This window comes from Marmota marmota, unplaced genomic scaffold (assembly GCF_001458135.2).
Source record: "Marmota marmota marmota unplaced genomic scaffold, marMar, whole genome shotgun sequence".
NCBI classification, from domain to species: Eukaryota; Metazoa; Chordata; class Mammalia; order Rodentia; family Sciuridae; genus Marmota; species Marmota marmota.
The window spans coordinates 10,296,505-10,322,533 of record NW_025999949.1 but is presented as its reverse complement, the minus strand read 5'-3'; positions in this window follow the sequence as shown (position 1 = coordinate 10,322,533).

Here is a 26,029-nt window from a genome sequence, read left to right as displayed (position 1 = left end):
AGAGAGGAGGCAGGGAATTAGCAAGGATGGTGGAATGTGATAGACATCATCATCCGAAGTACATGTATGAAGACACAAATTGGTGTCAACATACTTTATATACAACCAGAGATAGGAAAAATTGTGCTGTATATGTGTAATAAGAATTGTAATGCATTCTGCTATTACTTATTTTTTTAAAAAATCAATTAAAAAAGAGAAACATGATCAACCAAAACTACATCAGTAATACATACAAAAGGTAGAGTATGGCATTTCAAATTAAATATTGAAAATCATAGACTCTATACTTCCTTCTCTCTTTCCCCTGCTAGAAAAGATTAGCTTGTAGTTATTTTGTCTTTATCTTAGTTTATTACTTTTCCACTTGCATTTCTCTATAATGAGCATAAACATTTATTTTATCATTTTTCTTGTTAATCATCCAGTTATCCTCATCTTTCACTTGCTTATTGATGTTCTTTGTTCATTATCCCAATAAATTTCTTATATTGTTTTTTAACATGCAAGAGTTCATTGGAGTCTAGATTTATAAACACATACATGTAATAATTGTGTGCAATGTATTATTCAATATATGAAGACATTTGTGAACTATACCAAAGTTGTATATTTCTATAAACAACTTTTATATATGTATATGTTTTATATCTGAGCGAAAAGTTAAAATTTAATGCTATCTTTTTTGATATTGGGAGTCTCATATCACACTAAGTGATTTTCATGAGACACATATCATTACAAAACTGTGATACAATTGAGTCTGGACTTCAGGATTCGAACTAATTCCAAATTCAGTACTTATTTCCTGTAAATTTTTCTTCTCCAAAAAGAGGCAACTATTCAAGTTTATATAACTGTGAATGTATTTATGAATATGAGACCTACTATCTTAACATTAATAGCATTGGTTTAAAAAACTAATATCTAAAATATAATTACCCCTTGTTTTAGTCAGCTTCTCATTTCTATGATCAAAATACCTGACAAGAACAACATAGAGGAGGAAAAGCTTATTCTAATGAAAGGTTTCAGAGGTTTAGTCCATGGTTAGCAAGCTTTACAGCTCTGAATCTGAAGTGAGGCCGAATGTCATGGCAGAAGGGTGTGCCAGCAAAAAAGCATCTCAGAACATAGCAATCAGGAAGCAGAGAGAAAACTTCACTCACTAGGGACAAAATAAAAACCCCAAAGCCATACCCCTAGTGACCTATTTCCTCCAGCTGTGCTCTTCCTGACCATAGTTGCAGCCTAGTTAATCCTTATCTGTGGATTAATCCACTGATTAGGTCACAGGTCTCAAATCTAACCATTTCACTTTGGAACAAATTTCATGAGTTTTTAAGGACAATCTCATACCCAAACCATATATCCCTTTCCTATCAAAGAATATATTTGATTTAGCTATGAATGAAATGAGTTGATAAAAAGATTTATTCTAACTTTATTCTATCACAGTCTTTATAAATGGATAACTTTACTAGGGAAAAAATAAAATAAACCCTTCAAGGTCATCTCAAGTAGAAGAAAAACAAAAGAGAAAATACTCATTTTTATATATTTGAAAAGCAGATTAGAATCTTATTTTCAAAGGAATAGTTTAGGTAATTGGATGGTCTCTCATTAGTGTTAATATGAATCGGGCAAAACTTGATAATTACACACTACCAAAATTCAGGGTCATCTAATTAAAAGTTTAAATCATTATATTTTATCTTTGTTTTTAAATTTTAATAATTTGTTTTAACTGACACCACAAAGATGAAAATTAGACACATTAATCAAGAACCATGTGATGTTTCAGTATAGGAACATATTACATTATGTAAAGTTTAAATCAGGTTAAGCATATCTATCCCCTCAAACATTTATCATTTCTATAGGGTAAAAAAAAATCAAAAAATTTCTTCTAGCTTTTTGAAATATTCAATACATAGTTGTTATCTATAATTATTCATTTGTATCTGTTACTTAGTGTCCATTAACCATTTGTTTCCCATTGTTTTAATTTTTATTTGTTCTTTTTAGATATACATGACAGTAGAGTGTATTTTGACATATTATACATAAATGGAGTATAACATATTCTAATTAGGATCCTATTCTTGTGGTTGTACGTGATGTGAAGTTTCACTGGTCATGTATTCATATATTAACATAGGAAAGTTGTTTCTGATTTCTTCTATTTAGCTTTCCCCATTATTTCAATCCACTTTTCATAGCTGTGACTAAAAGACCTTACAAGAGCAATTTTAAGAAGGAAAAATTTATTTGGGGGCTCACAGTTTCAGAGGCCTCAGTCCACAGACAGCTGGCTCCAATCCTCAGGGCTCCAAGTGAGTCAGAACATCATGGTGGAAGAATTTGGTGGAGGGAATCAGCTTACATGATAATCAGGAAGCAGAGAGAGAGCCTCCACTCACCAGATATACTATATAAAAGTCACACCGCCAAAGCCTACCTCCTCCAACCACACTCTATCTGCTTTCAGTTACCAGTTAATCCCCAGCATGGAATAAATCCACCAACTGGGTTAAAGCTCTTATAACCCAATTATTTCACCTCTGGATGTTCTTGTATTGTCTTACACATGAGCTTTTAGGGAACACCTAATATCTAAACCATAACACACATTCTGACCACTACACTCACCAGCCCATAATAAACCACCATTGTGCTCCCAATTTGAATGAGATCAACATTTTTAGATTTCTCACAGAAGTAAATTCATGCAATATTTGTTTTCCTGTGCCTGACTTATTTCACTTAACATAATGATCTCCAGGTCCATGCACATTGAGCAAATGCCAAGTTTTCCCTTCTGTTTTATGACTCAATTATATTCCATTGTATCTATGAGTTACCTTTCTTTATGCATTCATCAATTAATGGACCGTAAGTTGTTTCCAGTTGTTGGCTACTGTAAACAGTTCTGCAATATACATAAGAGTGCAGATGTCTTTTCCATATTCTGAATTCATTTCTTTTAGATTAATACCTAGTGGTAGGATTGCTGCATAGTATAGAGGTCCTACTTTTGTTGTTGTTATTGGTTTCTTTTTTTAGAAATGTCCATATTGTTTTCCATAATTGGTATACTAACATTGTTTTCCATAGTTGGTATACCAATGTATATTCCCACCCGCAGTGTGGAAGGGTTACCTTTCCTCCACATTCCTGCAAGTGTTGGCTGTCTAGATATCTCGGTTCAGAGAAATTTCAGAAATATCAAGAACATTGCTTTTAATGAAAGTTAGTATCACAAATGTTTCCTAATTTTTACCATCTTTTTAATTCACTCATAGAAATAGAATCAGAAAGACTTTAAAGATTTTCCTTAAGTTTTTGTTTGCTTTTAAAATGGAGGAATTAAATTGCCAAAGCTCAGGGTCTCTATTTCACTTTAAAAGATCAAAATAATAATTATCAAATTGACTTCTTAGTCATTCAAAAGTTCAAGTTCTATGTGTTACATATACAGAAATTACATGTCTCTTAAAGTGATTTTTGAATGCCATAGAGTGGTATATACTCCTCTGATAATCCAAATTTTTACTGGAATTTTAACAATCTCTAAAGTTCTCATATGTAAATTTTAAGAAATAAAATTCATTATTTTTTAAATGAAAACCTTTATTTTAGGTGATAATGAGGTTTATAGTGATGGAAGTATCATGATTTTACCCCATTGACCCCTTTTAGTTATAATGCATTATTCATCAATAATTGGCCATAAAACTATCTGCATCCTTGTATAAAGGTTTTAAAAGCTAGAATCAGCTTGTCAAATGTACCTCCTTTGCTATTATTTCCTATTCTTGCTAATTCCTATCAAAATTTATTCAATGAGGGCTTTGATCTATGTAAATTTCTCCTAAATACAACATGGAAAACACAGTTGCCTCACTCCCACATAACAAAAATTTACTCTTATCCCTGACTGCTTTTCTAAAAAGGGTTGTAAAAGGAATCTCAATAATTATACCCATCATATATAAAACATGAAAAATGTAAGTTAATTGCTGTTCATTAGTGTTTTAGTAAAGCTAAATAAATTATGACCCTCTTTCTGCACATTTCAATACCCTGCCTGAAAATCATAGTTTAAAGATATATGACATTCTGTGACTTACTTACATGACTTTATCTGACTTCAGTCATTCAATTATTTTAATAACTATCCATTGAGAACACACTATATACCAGGAAGTCTACTAAATTTAGAGATAAAATCTCCTTTTTAATTTTTTTACCCTATAATGTGCAAGTCATAATCTTTAGGGGTTTCATCATGAATTATGTGGCCTTCATGGTAGAATAATAGAGAAAGCTTAAAGCACACCTAAAAGTCTGTGGTTTATTTTAACTGCAAAGTTAAACCAGTACCTACAGTCCCAACATGCAGGTAAATCTAGCACACTTTAACTCTGGATGCCATTGATCTTTAAGCTCTGACCACATTCTGACCTTGTGGGTACAGAATAGTGTCCAAAATTTCTAAACAGCAATTATAATTATAGTTTGGGTATTTGGCAGTACCTTGTATCCTAATGCATTTTTTGGACTGACACAGAGATTCAATCACCAACTAGAGGAAAATACCAAGCTGTCTGGTGGGAGGAAAGAATGTGCATCATATCAGGGACCCAATTAAGTAGCACATGTATAAGAAAGGAACACAGGAGCTATCAGAGTTTTATCATCAGAATACCAAAGCTCTTGAACTAGACATCAATATTGAGATTAATCAACAATAACAGTAGGTTAATAGGCTTGAGAGTTCTCAGGAGCACACAAAGTTTTACTAAAGGGAGTAAAGGGCACTAGTGATAGTCTGAGACCCACAGGTGGATACTTGAAACCATGAACAGTGTTGAACATTATACATACTATTTTTTTCTCCGTACATACATATGACAATGTTTAACTTATAAATGAAGCACAACAAAACGGTAATGATAGCTTTTAATAAAAAATAGAAAAATTATAACAATACAATGTAATAAAAGTTATTTAAAATATATGAATTGCTTATTTCTGGAATTTTCCACTTAGTATTTTCCGACTACATTCGACCATGGGTAACAGAAGCTGTAGAAAAGAATACTGTGGATGACAGGGGACTATTCTACTTAGAAAGTTCAAGTAAACCAGGGAGATTAAGGAGGTCAAAAAAGGAGAAAGTGCTTATACAGCACTGATTGGTCACTCAGATTGCTGTGACAGGGCTTTCAGCAAGGAGCTTCCGTTGGCTGCCTCCAAGGCACTTCAACTTCAGCCTGAAGTAAATTCATAAACTCTATTAACTATATTAAAATTAGTTTTTCTCACTGTTCACTAGATTATACCACAATCTTCCCAGTCTTTCAAGTCAGAAATCTAGGAGCTGTTCTTAACACTTGCATTTCACCCTACAATTCAATCTACTACAAAATCCTAATAGTTTAAATTCCCAAAATCTAACCTTCACCCTCATTTCCATGATTAAGCCCTCCTAAGCTAGCAACATCTTTCAATGTACTTCACACCCCTATAGTCAGAAGGATCTTGATAAAATGCGCATCGATTTATGACATTGCTCTATGTGAGTTTGTTTAGAGACACAGGTGTGTCAAGGCTATATCCTTACTGGTAGGTGGGCTTAAGTCTGCTCTAACTTCCTAGATCACCTGTCTAATCAAGTTTGTTTTTTCTCTTATGATGGTAAAAATAGAAAGTATTAACAAATTTTTGTCCAAATAGGATGCTGTGAAATCATCAAAATCTATAGTATGAAGGCCTATGCAAAATCATGGGAAATGCATGTGACCTATTAAATTTAAAAATTATGTGAACAATATCATTGTAACTATATAAAGATTATACATAACACAATACATAAAAAATTTAAAATAATTGAGACACACAATTAAAATTATAGGAAACTTTATTATTTACAAGTGTTTTTAAATGATTGTTTTTGTTTTAAAATCAAATTATTTCCTTTGTTTTGTCTTTTTCCTTTTATCCTCCTGAAATTAAGTTATACATTTTTTAAAGAATACAAATGGGTCAGAGCTGATAAACATTCTACAGCTTTTTTAAAGAAAATTTTAAGATATTTAGAGAAGAAACACATTATGTAGACAGAATAAGGAACACCCAATACCAAGTACACTTTAGAGTCCAGTGGGACTATAGCAAAAAGTAATAATACTATGCCTGCACTGGTTATATTTTTATTTACAGAAAACAAGTTTAACAAAAATAGAATTACTCAAATATATATATATATATATACACACATACACACATATACATATATGTATACATATGGAGGAATTATATATTATAATATATTATTAATATTATAATTATATATTATAAATATTTCAGTGAATTTGAGAATACATCAGTGTAAAAGGACTTTACAGGCTTAATAGTAGAAAATGTTTGATTATGCCCAAATCACTGACTTATAGAGGAAATTGACACTGTGAGAAACAGGTAATTTTTGTTTACAAAGCACAGTGTTAAGTGAAACACAGGTATATTGGAACTGTATCCTCATATTGCCTGGCTCAGTTGCTGTAGACCTGTACTAACAAGATGATTCCAATATTCAAGGTATTGTACAGGATGCTGACTGCCCATATGCCACTTTCATAACTGCAATATTATGTTGATAAAATTTAATTGTACTAAAAAGAAATAACACTCTAAATCTTCAGAATACTTCTTGGAAAAGGTGGATTAAAACCTAGAAGACTGATAAAATTCACTTTTAATATAAAGAAGCAAGGTTACAAAATCAATAATAAGTACATTTTTAATAATGTTTATTTCTGTTTGTTAAATTTTAATATAGTGTTTTAATGTAAGTATTAATAATTAAAACCTGAAAATTTTTTTTTCATGAAAAGATTAATAATTCAAACAAATAAATCATCCTGTTAGATAATTCAACCTGATTGGTAATGGAACAGCAGCAAATTGGCAGTGAGCAATACCCTGGATGGTACAGAGACAATTTTCAAATATGGAGAATTAGATAAGTTATGCAAAATTCTACACTAATGTGAGCAGTTTGAAAAATAATATAAAGAGCTAACAACTCATGTCTAATTAGTAAAAGAGACAAGGGACTACTTCCACACACCATCTACATGGCCACTGACAATACTTTAGGCACCATTCACATTTGCTTTAATGACAAGGCGATAAAAACATTGAAGATGCTTTTAAGCAGAATGTACTTACCTGTTAGCACATTGAAATTCTAAAAGGTTTCCAGATACGCCTATAAAAATGAGAGTTTCCTATTAATGATGAAAAAGTTTACCTCACAGAAGGGATTTTTATGTCATCCCATTTCCTTGTGCTGAGTATAAAAATGTACCCAACAGTTATAGTTGGTTCTACTCCAGCAGCTATTTTGTCTCCATAACTTGTGACTCATGAAGCACAAATAGGCTTTGACCAGGCACCCCTCTGTAAATTTCTTTATCAACTCAAATGCCTGGAATAATAATGAGAGATCCATCTTTTGTTTTCTCTCCTGGTATTGGGGATCAAAACTAGAGGTTCATGTCTTCTAAACAAGCATTCTACCACTGAGCAGCATCCCCAGTCCCTAGAGGTTCATTTTGATCAGGTATTGCTCTCTTCTTAAAAATAACATTAGATTCATTTATTTATTTCATGAAGATGACTAGTAACTTACTTGAGGAAAAAAATAAGCTAAACATTTGGTAATGATCTATGTGTAGTTCATTTCACTAAGGTATAAAGATTTATAATGACAAAAACTTATTATAGAATTACTCTTACCTACATTTGTAAATAGAATGGAAAAGTTGTTCTCTTTCTCTTCCACATCAGGGCTTCTCCTGAATAGACATGACCGATTTGACTGACAAGGTTAAGACTTAAAAGTAAGACCTGAAACTGAAACTACCAGAAGAAAACATAGAAAAATGCTTCAGAACATTGAAATGAACAAGGAGTTTCTGGATCAGAACCCCATAGCACAGGAAACACACGCAAATATAGGCAACCAGGAGAACTTCAATCTGAAAAGCTCTGCACAGAAAGGAAAAAATGAAAAGACAAACTACAGAATGGGAGAAAATATTTGAAACATATAATGGACAACAGATATGGGGGAAAATGTTAAATATCACTAATCTTCAGTAAAATATAATACAAAAACACAATGAGATGTCACCCTACTCTGGTATGAATTACAATTATCCAAAAGACTAAAGGTAGCAAGTGCTGGTAAAGAGAAAAGGCAACACTTGCACACTGTACTCCAGTGGAAATGTAAATTAGTGTGGCCATTAATGATAGCACAGGTATGGGGAATTTTTTCAAGTTAATGTTATAAAGGTCAAAAGTGGAATGGTGGCTACCAGTGTCTGGAGAGAGTAGGAAGGAAGGAGAGTCGAGGAAGGGTTGGTCAAGGGATATTAAGCAAAATAGGAACAAGAAATTCTGGTGAGCTACTGCTCAGTAGTATAACTATAGAAAACATTAATTCACTATTTTAAAAGTCTAGAAGAAAGGCTTTTGAATGTTTTTACCAAAGAAATGACAACTATTTGAAGATAGAGACTTTTTACTCTGATTTTAACATTACATGATATATACATGTAACAAAGCATTACATGATACCTCATTAAAACATACAATTTTTATTTTTATGCACTATTCAAAAATTCAATTAAACAAAAATAGTTAACTACATAACTGTTTACCTTTATTATTTAAAATAAAACAATAAAAAATAATAGCCATGATTCTACTCTCTATATCTATGATTTTTACTAGTCTAGATTCCACATATAAGTGAGAATATTTGGATTTTTTTTCTGTGTGTGTGAATCATTTTACTTAGTATAAATCCCTTTATTCATTAATGCTTCTTAAATTTCAGGATTCTTCCTTTCTCTCTCTCTCTCTCTCTCTCTCTCTCTTGTGTTGTGTTTAGCTCAAATTTTTTAACCCATTTATCTGCCAAAAGACATTATGGTTGTTCCTATACCTTGACTATTGTGAATACTAATTGTAATACTATAATAAATATGGAAGTGCACGTTCAATACCCTTATTTAAATTCATTTGTATAAATATACAGAAGTTGTATTGATCATAAAATAGGTGTGTTTCCACAAATGCAAAGCACTATACATTCCTAGCCAAAGGGTACAAAGTTTCAGTTATGCAAGAAAAATATGTTTTGAAAATCTGCTAACACCATAGTGTCTATAGTTAACAATACTGCAATGTGTACTTAAAATTTTCCAAGAAGTTAAATCTTACAATAAACATTTTGTTATGAAAAAGGTTAATAATCAAAAGTACGATCTCACTTCAGCCAGAATGGCAGTTATCAAGAATACAAGCAACAATAAGTATTGAGAGAATGTAGGGGGAAAGACACACTCATATATTGTTGGTGGGACTGCAAATTGGTGCAGTCCATTTGGAAAACAATATGGAAATTCCTTAAAAACTTGGAATGGAACCACCATTTGACCAAGCTATCCAACTCCTTAGTCTACACCCAAAGGACTTAAAAACAGAATACTACAGTGATGCAGTCACATCAAGGTTTATAGCAGCATAATGCACAATAGCCAAACTGTGGATCCAACTTAGATGCCCTGTGATATCTATCTATCTATCTATCTATCTATCTATCTATCTATCCATACACAATGAAATATTAATCAGCAATAAATGAGAATAAAATTATGACATTTGCAGGTAAATGGATGGAGTTAGAGAATATCATCCTAAGCAAAGTAAGCCAATCCCCAAAATACAAAGGCTGAACATTTTCTCTGATAAGTGGATGCTAATCCATAATGGGGGATGGAATGGGATGAGTTGAGGAACATTGGATTGGCCAAAGGGGAGGGAAGGAGAAGGGAGGGGGCATGGGGATAGGAAAGATGGTAGAATGAGACAGATATAATTATACTAGGTACCTGTATGAGCACAAATTTTGTAACCCTACTTTGTGTACAACCAGAGAATTAAAAATTTGTGCTCCATTTGTGTAAATGAACTGAAAAGCATTCTGCTGTCATGTATAACTATTTAGAACAAAGAATAAGTAAATTTAATAATAATAATAATGGTAATAATCAAAACAGGAGGAAACTTTGGGGCATGAACTGTATGATGATGGTCATGATGTTTTCATAGTATATTCTTATCTCCAAATGCACTGTATATATTAAATATGTACAGCTTTTTACATGTCAATCATAGCTCAATGAAGTGTTTTAAGAAAGAAAACAAGAGAGAATGAGATGAAAGAAGATGGAAGGAAAGAAAGTAAAGGGCTTATTCCTTCATTCTTCTCTTTTAGATCTTCTGAGCTGAAGAAGACATATAATCTCTTATAATCTACAGAGCAATTTCTCAGAGCACAGTCTGTCACTCTTAAGCAACTTCTTCAGTAATGAGTGAAAGTATGAATTACTAAGGGTAAAGTGACCTCCATCTCAGTTACATCCTCCACTGTAAACACCATCTTTTCAATACCAGTGTTTATCTATTTACTGACCTCAACTCAAGAAAGAAACAAAAGGGATGATTTGGCGAGCCTCTAAAGACTAACAGATATTTATTGAGTATAGTTATGGAGTAAACTCTTGATTCTTGTTCTGACTTAGTTTGATACCAGATTCCTTTTGTTGTTATCAATTGGATCCTGCTTCATTTGTAAATAGGTTTCCATGTTCCATCCTATTTTCCATCCCAGGTAGATCATTGTCTGCATACTACATAAAGCTAATGTTTGAGAGACTCCTAGTTAAGAGACACTGTAAGCTAACAAATACCATTAAATTTAAGCCTCAAATCAACCATAGTTGGTACTGTCTTTATTTTGAAGAATTAATTAAGCTTAAACATTTTTAATAGCTAGTAAAAGATGTATATCCAATTTGGGCCAATTCGGATTCCCAAGGTTTAAAAATGTTTCAGAGTGAATAACCACCACAAAAATCTAATTGAGTCTATAAGTATAATAATTATTCAATTCCTTAGAACAATTATTTAATAACTATAATGTGCTAGTTACTATTGAAGGTACTAAGCATACAGTACTGAATGAGGCTGAGAAATTTTCTTTGCTAAAGGAGCTTACATCTTCCAGGGAAAGCAGTTAGTAGATAATTATATTGATTGATTACTTTAAATAGTTATAAGCGATATAAAGTATTCAAATAAGAAAACAGGGTAATGGAAGAAACAGTAATAGAAGTAGGGAAGGAAAGGCAGAAAGACCATTTTAGACTGGTTGATGTGGAGAAGCCCCTCTGAGTGATAAATATTTTAGCTGACCCCTGAATGATAAGACATCAGCAAAGTGAAAAACTTTAGTTATGAGAACAGTAGAGTAAAATGGAATGAATGTAAATTCTAAAGCCAGACTTTTGCATATGAAACCTGGCTCTACTATATCCAGGTTGTGTGGACCTAGACAAACTAATCCATGTTATTGTTCACCTGTTCCTTCGCTGTAATGGAGATAATAATAACATCTACCTCAAAGGTTCTGTTAGAATGTCAAACAAATTAGGTTTTTCAAAATGGCTTAGACTTGTACTTAAATATAACAAACATTATATTAGTGTAAGATACCATCACAACTGTTATCACAACAATCTCCCTCCTCATTTCAAGCGAAATATATAGCTTTTCAAGGCCTTAAAGTCAGAACAAGCTTGGTGAGGTAGCTCCCATTATCATGCTTAATTTATAAAAGACTGAACCAGGGCTCTTACTACAGTACCTCAGCTCTATCTTTTTCCACATCAGTTTTCCAAGTATATTTAAAAGAAAGAAATATTCTAGCAAAAGTTTGGTTATTTCCAATTTATTGTGTCTGAGATTTTCAAGACCTTGATTTCTTTAAAGAATATAAATAATTTACAACTAAATTCACAAGGACATTCACATACATGAACATGTCACCATCTGTACCTTATTAATATAGCATTACAGTACTGAATAAAGATTGTATTAGATTTTTAAACAATATGGGTACTCAACCATGTTAAAATATTAATTCAAAAAATTTGTCTTCTACATGTAGCTGTAGATCCTAGGTCTAAACTTCCTATTGGAGTATTATACAATATATTTTTCTGATTTGTACAAATTTAGTCATGAGAATATTTACTCATACATGCAACAAAAAGAAATAATTCAAGACAAAATAGTTCAGTGAATTAATCACACTTGAATACCTTTATTCCCAGAATATTAATTAGAAAATCTGAAAATAATTTATTTATATAAAAAATGGATAAGTAATAGTGAAATCAAATAAAGAAGGTGATTAGCTATCATTGGGTTGTGCATGTATTTGTGCATAATTAGATTAGAAAATTTAGGGGAGAATCTATATAAATCCTGAATACACAAAGATAATCAAGATTAATCTTACAAAACTCTTTGAGAATTAAAATCTTTGAGTATATACCAGTTGAAAATCATTATCTACCACAGTCGTCATATGAAATAACAAAGTTACATTTCCATATGATAAGATTGAGATTATAGAGGAAAAGGTAAGGCAGATTTCAAGTCACAAACTGATTGTGAAGATACTTTAAAGCAATGTAATTCTCTTTACCAAATAAATATGAAAGATCATATGGCATATTCAATCAACATAGAAAAACCTCCTGGTTCTCAACAGTAGATATGAGAATGTTGAGATGATAGTTAGATAAAGAACCTACATTTTCCCTCCCCACCTGAACTTAAAGTTGTAGGACTTTTACATAAAATGAAAACCCCTACTTTCAATTTGTCACTTATTTTTAACTTTTAAAAAGAGTAAAGGCAGAGGAAAGAAAGTACCTAAGCAAACTTGTAAAGGTTTATTTTATTTATACATAAATATTTATTTTGTTTATACATAATATTTATTTATGTATATATTACTTATATACTGAATATACTTAAGAAGTACACACACACACACACACACACATATATATATATGTATATGTATGCACACGTACAATTGGGCTTAATTAAAATAGGTATTTGTCTTTTTATATTTACTATTACTTTTTTAAAGGTAAAATATTACAATTAGAGATATGAAATTTTAGAATCTTACATCAGTGAATGACTTTATGTATCCATTCCTGTACTTACTCACTCTCAGCTTTAAGACAGTTAAGAATTGTTAAACAAATTTTATTTAGAAATGATAGATTAGATAACAAAATATCATTTCTAAATAATTACCACCCAAATATTCTTTCATATTATTCCCCCAAATACTCACATTATTATTTTCCAAAAGTGAAAGCAAATATAAATGAAGTCAAAATTCATACCAGACCAAGTTGTGATACTCATGATTCTAGCAATTATTCATGTCTTTAATTGAGGCCCATTAAATAGTTTTGTATGTGAATTATGAAATGAAACTGTTAATACAGAGCTTTTGCTACATGCTAGTGAATAAATATTTGATAATATCTGTAATGTTTTTCAATGAAAGAAAAAACAAAAATATTTATGGATAAATAACAGATATCAAAATCTTGAGACTGATGGCCCCTTTTCATTACTTTTACATTTACCCTAAACTCAAAGAAAGTCATCACTTTTATTTTACCATTAAAATTGTGTCAGAAAGTTTGAAACAGAGAATTAATGGACAAATATAAGGAAGCTGATATTTCACTTGGATTTTCAGATTGCATTTTTCTTCAAACTTTCTTATGAATGATTGTAATAATAAAAATCACATAACAATTTCTGTAAAATATGCTGCTGAACAACCACTATAAATGCAGTATTTTTCTAGACATTTTGAGAATAATGTTAAAGAATAAAATCTAACATAAGCACATACTTGTAGTGGAGACTGTAAGCAAATTAAAAGTGATATAAGAGCTAAAAAGCAAATGAAATTGATGAAAGTTAAAACAGTTAGTAGAAAATGTATGACCACTCATGAATAAAAAATAGATCAGGTGCCGGGCAAGGTGGCACACCCCTGGCTCAGGAGGTGGAGGCAGGAGGATCATGAGTTCAAAGCCAGACTCAGAAATTTGGAGAGGTGCTAAGCAACTCAGTGAGACCCTGTCTCTAATAAAATACAAAATAGGGTTAGGGATGTGGCTCAGTAGTTGAGTTCCCCTGAGTTCAATCTCAGGTACCTGCCAACCCTCACCAGAAAAAAAAAAAAGTAGATCAGTAAAAACAAAGAAGGAAAATGATGATGTTCAACTTTGCATTTCTGAGAAGAGAAAAATGGAAACAGTCTACTCAGAGCATAGAAATGAGTTTACAGCCAGAGAAACTATGTTCTCTCTTACATTACTAAGTGGTAACAAAGCTCTCTACTTTTTGGAACATAGACTGTGTGGTTTAATGAAGAGAAATTTATTTAACATAGTTGTGGAGGCTGAGGAATCCAGCATCAAAGTTCCAGCAGACCTGGTTTCTGTTGAGCGCATACTTTCTGATTTGCAAGGGGTCAATGTCTTCTATCCTCAAGTGACTGAGAGGGGAGAGGAAAAACATGCTCTTGCTTGTCTTTTCATAAGGACACTAATCCCTTCTTGAAGTTTCCACCTTTTTAACTTAATCATTTATAAAAAGTTTCATCACTTAATATCCTCACATTGAGGGTTAAGATTTCAGCATATAAATTTGAGAGGAGATAAGCAAGCATGTATACAGTATAGTAATGGTTATAATAGTGACAGAATAGTTGAGGACTGCATAATAGATAGCAGATAATATCAAAGTTCAAATGTAGCAATGGAAACAGTATTATGTATATCCTGGACAATTCTTGATTAGGAAAGTAATTTGACCAATAGTCTAGATTTTATTTTTAAAGGCATAATCATTAAGTTGATATCATCCTCTCTATGAATAATACTAAAATTTCTGACCTTGTATATATGCACAGAGACTTGATTGCATCAGTGCATAATTAAATAATTTTGAGGCAAAAAGTAAAATTATTACTACCATTTTTGAAGAAGCATTTAGTGTAATGGGAATAAAATGAATGAAACTGGATATAATACCAATGAACTGATTTTCTATGATTTATATAAAGTTCAAGTCATATGGGAAAAAGCTGATATAAACTAGTATCTAAATGAATGCCCTAAATTGAAATAGAGAAAAATCAAAACATAATTTGGGGCTGGAAATATAGCTTAGTTGGTAGAGTGCTTGCCTTGCATACACAAGGCCCTGGGTTCAATCCCCAGCACAATAAAAAAAATAAAAATTAAACTAATTTCAGTTTTGAAACACAAGAAATCAAAGGATGTTCATGAAGAAACAAAAAAAAAAGGGAAGAAAATGGAGTAATTTGAAAGAGGTCAGGAAAAATCTTGATTTGGAGAAAAAGAATTAATGTGTTAAGTACAAATTAATCAGATAAAAATTATTCTTCCTTTGATATAGATTATAACACCATAGTCTGTATCATCCTGCCTCACTACAAGAACTCAACAAATATTTGCAAGTAATACAAAAAGTGACAGTTAACCCTGTTTTAGACTTATACAAATGTTATGTAGGATGATGCAAGACTTGTAAGTGAGCTGAGTAGAAAGAGCTAAAAATATAAAGAGCTTGAGAAAATGTGCTTTAAAATATTAAGTTTTGTTTACATAAATAGCTAAATAGTATAATGCTAACATGTTAAAGAAGCAGTAAAAGAAATAAAAAATCAAATTTAATTTAAAAATGTGTATTAGTGATCAACTTAGGAACCAAAAATAAAACTCTATAAATTATAAGATATATAGATTTTTCAAGTACCTAATTGCTGTAATTAGTTAGAGCCCCAACTATTTAAGGCAGCTTTTCATTACTGTGAAAAAATGCCCAAGATGATAAACTTAAAATGGGGAAAGGTTTTTTGGCACATGCTTTCAAAAATTTCAGTCCATTATTCACCCTGCTGCTCTGGGCCCGTGATAAGCACAGAACACCCTGACATGAGCACTTAGAGAAGAAGGCCTGTTCACTTCACGGTGGCCAGAATAAAAAAAAGGGGGGAAAAATGTAAAAAGGAAGGGGTCATGATCCCAACATCCCCTCTGAGGGCATGTCCCCAGTGACCTAACATCCATCCACTAGGCCTCACCTACTATAAGTTCTACCATCTCTCCATAACACCACAGGCTGGGGATCAAACCTACAATATGTGGACCACTGAAGGATATTTAAAATCCAAACCATAGCACTTCCTTATTGAAAGAATTTATGCAATCCGAACTACTGTCAATGATACCTGATAGGCTAAGATGATTAAAAGATTTTACAGCAACTAAAAATTGACGTATATGGCATAAATTTTCAGATGGAAGTAAAGAACAAAAGGTAGGAGAGGAGTTGGGTAAGCTAGAGAAAAAGTAACTAACAAATTATATGGAGGCTCCTGGAAAAACTAACGATTAAACAGGTTTTGAACATTTTGAAAAATATAAGGTAGTCACTAGGAATCAATGTATGTTTTCTAAGAGCATTTTTTAAAAGCATAGAACTTTTAAAATAACATTATGAGTTTTATAGAAATATGCCACCCATATAATATATATTAATTTGGGGAGTATATGATGATTTTTCATAAAATACTTACAAAAACATGGTGAAATGTGTGCTAAATAATATTGGATTGTAACATAAAAATCATAGCTAATTAGTATCTTCTACTGTTTTCACTAAACAATATAATATTGAATACAATTGCTGGACATTGATACAGAAAAATATTACTGGTGTATGCCATCCAAAGTTTATATCTAATATTTGATAAAGGAAAAAAATAAGTCTGGAAAATTTGTTAACATCAACTATCACACATTAAACTCATACCAACAAGCTAGAATTGTGGCTTGAAAGGAGCAACATGAAATTCAAAGGTGGTTAATATAATAATCTTCATTTTTGTAACAACTCAATCATGTACATACATAGTCTGAGGAATGAGGTAGAAATGTTCCATGTAGAATAAATTTAGAAATTGTTTAAACAGAATCTGTCTGTATTCTATTATAAATTAACAATAATATATCAAGGCTCATCAAAAGGCGGGTTATTATAGAAATAAGAAACTTACAGAAATGAGAACCTTGAGTGTACCCTTCAAGACACAGTTTCTAGGATGAATTCAGGAGGTTAATGAGCCAACAATGGATAAAGAAATAGATGTTTAAATAAATAAAAAAATGTAAACAAAATTGGGACAGCTAGTATAGAGAATATTAATTTATATGAACTCCATGATAAATTAGTATTGGGAGTTACTGTGCATGTAAGGGTAGATTCAAACAGGAGAGTCCATATAAAACCTCATGTGCAGAGTTTGCACAAGGTTTCCTAAATTGAGCTAGGCCATGAAAATAAAAAGAATTCAGGATTATGAGTTTACAGAAAGACTCTGTCCTATTCATCTTGTACCACAGAGTCTGATGCAAGGCCAAAATTCTGTTGACTAAGTGACAGAGGAGTATAAGTCATCTCACATGTGGCAAGACAAAACAAATCAGATGAGAAATTAAGAGTTTGATTATTTTTGTTTTATAGTTATTGTTTCCTTCCTTCCTTCCTTCCTTCCTTCCTTCCTTCCTTCCTTCCTTCCTTCCTGTTATTTGTAAAAAAGGTGGGCTTCATTAAAAATAATCCCCAAATTGGGATTTGATCCCTTCACAGTAGGAATTTTCAGTCTGAACTAGAGACTTTCTACTTGCTTATGGAAAACTTTACTTCTAAACAACCATAATCAAAATATCTTATTTTTTCTGGGTGTGGTGGTGCACACCTGTAATCTCAGGGCTCAGGATAATGAGGCAGGAGGATCAGGAGTTCAAAGCCAGCCTCAGTAAAAGCAAAGCACTAATCAAATCAATGAGACCCTGTCTCTAAATAAAATACAAAATAGGGCTGGGATGTGGCTCAGTGCTTAAGTGCCCTTGAGTTCAATTCCCTACCCCCCCACCCCCAAAATATCTTATTTTTGCCAAAATATTTTTCTATTTCTCAGCACCCCTTCTCATCAGAACAATGTGGAGTAGAGTGAGAAGTATTGTTGACCTCATTCCCAGGATATAGATGCTACTGGATTCTGTGAGATTAGTTTCTAGAAGTGAAGCTCCCAGGGGCGGGCCTTATGTGTATCATGGTCCTAGGTATGTTATTTATTGCATGGGAAGATGTTAGGAGATACTAAATCAACACACCTTTAGAACTGTACCCCAGGAGTCTCCTCAGGGCTCCACTCATGGGACAGGGAGCCAATCCTTTGTTGAGAGTGACAGCCGAAGGGGCCCCAGCAAACTTTCAGACTGCCAGCTGATGATTGGCTCACAGTGCCCCAGCAACATCTAGCTGATTGGCTCCTCTGCGGTGATGCTCATTGGGCTGTTTCCCTCCCCTTTCAGACCACGGAGCTGCTCATTGGGGGACTTTTTGGGCTCTGCCCACACGACCCAGCCAATCGGCCTCAAGATCAGGAGGATTGTGGGAGGTGGGGAGGCTTGTGGTTGAGAGAGAGGCTTGTGGGAAGCCAGTGGTGGCAGTTGGGCTCTGAGGGTTTTTCCTGAGGAGCGGTTTTGTTTGGCGTGTGTGGTTCTAAAAATAAAGTTTGTTTCTTTTGACAAGTGGCTCCTGAATTGTGCCCAGCCAGACTGTCGCATTCCTTCACCACTTTTATTGAATGGGATGGCATCAAACTAAAAGGCTTCTTTACAGCAAAGGCAAAAATCAAAAGCTTGAAGAGAAAGCCTACAGAATGGAGAATATCTGCCACCTGTACCTCAGAGCATTAATCTTCAGGATAAATAAAGATACAAGAAGACTGACTCATAGTGGTGTAGGGAGGGGGAGGGAGGGGTGGAATGTGATGGACATCATTATCCAATGTACATGTATGAAGACACGAATTGGGTGCCAACCTATTTTATATACAGAGATATGAAAAAATTGTGGCATATATATGTAATAAGAATTGTAATGCAAAAGAAAAACAAAGTACATGTATAAAGACATGAATTGGCATGAACACACTTTATATACAAAGATATGAAAATTTGTGCATTATATGTGTAATAAGAATTGTTATGCATTCTACTGTTGTGTATTTAAGAAAAATAAAATCAACTAAACAAACAAACAAAAAAAAAACTTAACACCAAAAGAACAAATAACCTAATCAATAAATGGACAAAGGAACTGAACAGACACTTCACAGAAGAAATAATATTGGATTTGTAACAAGTCAATGAATATGAGAAAAAATGTTCAATATCTCTAACAGAGAAATGCAAATTAAAAATACATTGAGATTTCACCTCACTCCAGTCAGAATGGTAATTATCAAGAATACAGGAAACAATAAATGTTGGCAAGAATGTAGGGGAAAAGGTACCTCATACATTGCTGGTGGTACTGCAAATTAGAAAGTTGAGATTCCTCAAAAAACTTGGAATAGAACAACCATTTGACCCAGTTATCCCACTCCTTGATATATCCAAAGGATTTAAAATAAGCATACTACAGTGATGCAGCCACATCAGTGTTCATAGAAGCTCAATTTACAATAGCTAAATTATGGAGCCAACCTAGGTGCCCGTCAACAGATGAACAAATAAAGAAAATGTCATATATATACACAATGGAGTATTATTCATCCATGAAGAAGAGTGATTTTATGATATTTGCCAGTAAATGGATGGATCTGGAGACTATCATGCTAAGTAAAATAAACCAGTCCCCCAAAAAACCAAAGGTCAAATGTTCTCTCTGATATGTGAAAAGTAACCCACAGTAAGGGGGAGTGGGGAACCAGAAGTTCAGTATGTTATATTATACAATGGGGATGAAGGGAAGGGAGGGAGGATAGGAAAAGGAAAAACAATGCAATGAATCTGACATAACTTTCCTATGTACATATATGTAAACATCACAGTGAATTCCATCATCATGTCCATCTACAAAAATGGGATCCTAACTAGAATAGGTATATACCATGCTTGTATAATTACATCAAAATGAATTGTACTGTCATGTACAACTAAAAAAATAAATAAATTTTAAAATCTTATTTTTAAAAACACATCTTTTAAATTTAAAAATGTTGATTATTTTCATTCTCTCTACTGGACTGACCTAACATGAACTTCCCTGGCTTGGGAGAACTTTCCCTGAGGAGCTATAAGTGAAAAAATAAGGTTTACCAGTGGAATAAAGAATATTAAAGTCAGATTTTGAAGGGCCCTGAAGATGGGTCTAGGGAGTTTGAACATTATTATGAAGAAAAAATGGTATAACAGGTCTGTGCTTCCTGAAGAAATTTCTGTCTGAACTATGGAAAACAATTTAATGTAGAAAAAACAGAGACAAGCCAAACAAATAGATCTTAGAGGACTAATAACACAGAAACACTAAAAGTACAGGCACAAATTAAATGACATCATCAGAAGATAAATTAGACAAATTGACAATGTGTGACATTCTAAAATATAGCTAACATTATCTCTTCCAAAGATGAATTTATGGGAAAAATGGGAATACTGAAAGATATTTAAGAGACACAATAAATGAAATGAATACTATTTAGTTGGATACTGGCTTTCTCCCTAAATAAATGCACTTTGGACACTTTTGTAAAAAATCTAGTTATTAGGTATTTAGAAAACTTTCCCAAATTATTTTAAATTTTGGTAACATCAACAGTATTGTTACATAGTAAAATTGCTTTGTGTTTATAGTTGTTAAAGTATTTAGGGATCATTTTAGGTTGGTTTTGCTGTGACCAAAATACTGGACAACAACAGCTTAGCAGAAAAAGTTTATTTTGGACTCAAGTTTCAGAGGTTCAGTCCATGGTCAGCTGATTCTATTGCTCTAGGTCTGAGGGGAGGCAGAACATCATGAAGACATGATAGGGTAAACTCTTCACCTAATGGCACACAAGAAGGAGAGAGAGAGAGAGAGAGAGAGAGAGAGAGAGAGAGGCAGGCCTAGGAAAGTCATACTCTAAGTCCACATACCAATGACCTTCCTCCAGCCACACCCAACCTGCCTACAGTTTACCACCCAATAGTCCATTCAAATTATTAGTTCATCAAATAGATTGATCCACTGAGCAGGTTACAGTTCTCATAATTTAGTCACGTCACATCTGAGCAATCCTGAATTGCCTAACACATGAGATATTTTAGGGGACATTAAAGATCCATAAAGAGATGAATTGTCTCCATTTTTTTAAATGTACTGAAAAACAATTCAGCTAAGCTACTTTATGAACATACACTATAAAGAGAATAGATGATAGAAAATTTGTAACAAATATCAAAATTCTTCAATGTATTTTATGCATGAGTATATCATGCTTATTTTACTGTTAATTACACTTTTAAGTACATTTGATTTTTCTCAAAACATTTTTGAGAAGCCATTACCCTTACTTTAAATTTTGGGGAAAAATCTCAAAATGCAAGGGGCCAGCTGAGGAAGAAACCAGAGAAAAGGAATATGAAAAACATGTTGGGAAATGAGAAAAGAAAGCATAAAATAAAAGCAAATTAAATTAAAGTTGACTTTTTGTGTATGTGCTGGGGTTTAAACGAAGGGCTTAACACATGCTATTCAAGTGCTCAATCACTGAGCTACATCCCCAGACCTTTCATTTTATTTTATTTTCATATATTTTCCAAATTACCCAGACTGGTCTCAAATTTGTAATCATCCTGACTAGGCTTCCTGGATACCTAGGATTATAGGCATGTTCCTAAAGAATCAAAACTGCTTATTATTAATGAAATATATTAACATGCTATCTACTTTATAAAATTTTCAACTGCAGCTAGGAACAGTGGTACACGCCTGTAACCCCAGGTTTTCAGGAATATGAGGCAAGAGGATTGCAAGTTTGAGGGCAGCTTTGGCAATTTAGTAAGACCCTGTCTCAAAGTAAAATAAAAAGGGAATGCAGATATAGCTCAGTGTTAAAATGCCCTGGAGTTCAATCCCCTATACCAAAACAACAACAACAAAACCTAATAACTACTTAGAATTAGAAATGCTGCATTAAAGTTGTCAGAAACTTTAAAGCAAACTGTTGAGAGGTTAGATGTGCTGTGTTTTCCCCCATCTCCACTTTACATGGGTGTTTATTCATTTCAACTTGATCTATTACCTGTTCTCTTTCTTTTTATGAGTTCCATCTTCTGATTCTTGTGAAATTGAAGTGTTTCATCTTCCAAGCACATCTTCCCAGGTCCTGAATAGCTTACATCCTAATACTCTAATTCTCAAAGGCTTATCTGCTACATTGATATCAGAGGGTCCTTATGAAAGAAACATCAAGGACCATCTGAGATGACAGACTCAAATTATGGAATGAGGTGCCTGTGTGACTTGAGAATTTGTCATAGTCTATCACATCTGGGTTACTCCTTTCAAGTCCTATCTAGGACAGTACTAACCACGAAGCCAATGCCACTAACATGCATTTGCCACTAGGGTCTTTGACCTGTGTCACTTACTCTTAAAAAACTGTATTGATGCAGACGCTCACACTGCTTTAATAACAGATTGTAATTGTGCTCTGTTGTTCACAGAAAAGTCTGGTGAGCTGTGGAGCCTGAGGCAGCATTTAATTTCTAAAATAAGATTTTTGACCAGATAACAACACTCCACATGTAATGGCAATACTGACCTCCTCTACTGTACTTTCTTTTTTTTTTCCTTTTGTGAAAATAAAGGCAGTTTAGAAATCAAATTTTTAGTCAGGGTTTCAATCAAACAGTAAGTGCCTAAATACGTTTAAGGCACTACAGATGACAGAGATATCAGCATGAAGCATGTGAAAAACACAAAGCAACAAAATAAGGATAAAATCAGATCTGCTTTCAAACTTTTTAAGGAGTTGGATTCACAAATAGCAGAACCAATAGTTTGTGACACTCTGCACTGAAAGGGACGTGCCCAGTACAAGGCTGTAGAGAATATAATTAAGTAACTATTTTAGGTCTAGTGAATTTCTCAATGATTATTTAAGTGTCAGAGGATACATTAATTTTTATTTCTTGGTTGAAGAAATAATAATGATCAAGTAAGATACCATTTCTTCAGATAATATAGGCCATATATGCTCAAAGGGAACGATAGTATTCAGAACACATATAGAAATATTCTTTTGTACAAAAATAAAGAAGTTATGGCATGATTAGTTCAAAAACTAAGTATTATGAGTACATTCATATACTTTTATTATCTTTAACAAAATATTTTTAAAGTAACCATTAATATATCTCTGCTTTGTGGGGCTCCTAGCATCAAATTTGATACATACCTATAAAAAGTACTTTTTGACTCTAAGAATATATTGCAAAATATTTTGTTAATGTGGATACGAAAATAGGGGTGGTTACTATATTAAGAAATGACACTTTCTCTTTAGAAAAATCAATCCTTGATGAGTCAGGTAAACTGTGAAAAAGCCAGATGCTAACAGCACATTGAACGTGTCCTACTTACAACCCAGCTAACTGCTCAAAAGAAAGGAAGTGCACCATAGGATCACAGGCTTCCCCTGTGTGCTCTGGAAGGCAGTGTCCCAAGCAATGACACATCACCCAAGGAAACATTGGGGCTACTGACTGATGTGGTGCTCTTCATTGTTTATTAACTGAGAAGGTGAATTCAGCACAAAGTGTTCTAGAAACACTCGTCAGTTTTCTGGTTTCTCCTCTTGGTTTTTGAACTTGAGGATCATACATTGGTGAAAATAGTGTCTGCTGACCTCCTGGGCTGTATATGCTCAACCAATCCCCTGGTCATTGTTATTTTATCAGATGTTTTATGATAGCAAGCTGCTATCCATAACTGTTAAGTTCATTCTTTCAAAAGTTTTTTGTGTTTTCTTTTTCTATAGCACAAAAAGGTGGTAATGAAAACTTCCTTTTTTGCTATTTTAATTTAAACAAGGAAGTGTACCTTTTAATAGTAAGTTCTACATTCCTTGGATTTGATTTTTTTTAAATAACTCAGACTTGTTAATAGCTTAGGGGTTATTATTTAAAATGGATTCTTCTTTGATATTGATGCAGAAAATTATTGCTCATCTTCTTAAAGACAAAAAAGGAGCTTGAATTAAATTGTAGATGCTAAGTGTCAGTTGCCTTGCATTTAACAGGTTGATATAATGCTTTCCACATCTGTGCAGTGGTAATGTTAGACTAAATTCACAATTACTATGTTCATGTAATATATTAAAAACAGAAAAGGAAGGGTGCAATTTGCAGCTTTTGACAATCTTTCATGTGTTCAAACCTATCATAGACAATATCATATTTGCTTTTTACAGTACCTGGATGTTGCTTATCATTCTTTCCATTTTATAGATAAAAAATTTTCAAGACAAATTACCTAGTAAATAGCAATTTCTGATTTTATCCAAACATTTTCCCCCCAATGGCCCTAATCTTTTCACTCCTTAGCCACAACCACTTCCTTCACCTTCTTCACCTTCCATAATTTCCTTAAACAAAAGAAGATTAGAAATGAAGCAAAAGAATCCAATGACAAGAGACACTCACAATGAGAAGAATCTTGAAGGATAATTTCAAATGACTTCTAAGTATAGGAAGAAAGATTAAATAAAATACATCTTATTTTAAAATAACTTGGGAGCTGGGGGTGTGGCTCAGCGGTAGAGTGCTCCCCTAGCACTTGCGAGGTGCTGGCTTTTGTCCCCAGCACCATATAAAAATAAATAAGTAAATAAATAAAACAAAGGTATGAAAATAAAATAAAAGTGACCTGAAACACTGATTTACATTTTCTCACCTAAAAAAATTAAGCTAATTTGTTTATCTCAATGAGAAGAAGCTTAAAAGTATAAGAACTAAAGGTGTTGATTTGTCTTTTATCTTATTACACTAAAAAAAAAAAAAAAAAATCCTGGACTGCCAGATTTCCATCCTATTTCTTATGAAGTTTGAAAGTAACTGAATTTCGAATCCCAAACTACTGCACAATCTATGCATTGCTGTGTCCTTCCTTACACAGTTCCTCTGAGATTCTGGCACTTTCCTTCCCTTTCAGTTAAAATGATGTTCATATTTCAAATTCCAACTTTAAAAATTTCTCATATCATCTAGGAGTAACTATTCATTTGTTCCTTCATACAGCAATAGAATTTGTGCTGAGGATCTTCTCTCAGTTCCTCCAGGCCTGCTCTCCTCCTCTCTCTCCTGTGCTGTGCACCAACCTACATGGACAGGCCTCTGGCTTCCAGTTTGAATCAGCCAAGGTAGAAAAATGGTGGGACAGAGGAAAAGGGGGCCAAGAAATGAAAGTATTTATTCTTTAAATTCCCCACACTTATTTAGAGAAAAACTCTTAAATTGTTCTTTGGCTCTGTCCATCGGAGTTCTAGTAATAACACCCCACCCCAACCCTATCACTTTAAGCCAGAGGTAGTCATGGTGTAGTCCCACACCAGCTTTATCTCTGCAGCTTTGTAAATGATTCTTTTTAACCCCTTTTGAAATTATCTGATTTTTTTTCTCATCTGCTTACTTGATGGAATACTGGTAATATTTTATGTATATTTCTATCACAGTGCTTAAAACTATATTTAAAATAGTTTTGTAAACATATATTTCCTCCATAAAAAGTGAATTATTTGAAAGCAAATCTTGTCTGTATTTATATCTACTAGCACATACAAGGATTTTTCTTATATTAAGCACCCAATAAATATTTTCTGAATTGAAAAGAATTACTCTGTGATGTTTGTTCTTCCTTCAAAAGATAAAGTACAGAAGTCCAAACCCTTACTTTGGAGGCTAACATTTATCAGCTTATGGGCTTTGCATATGTAATTTAATTTCTTTTCTTAAATCACCTTTAGACATTGATGGAATTATGTCAGCTATTGGTGAATGTAGAAAACCTTTAATGAAAGGTCATGGCCATGATTAGAGAATCAATGCTCTAAAGGGCAGGGCATGAAATTTCA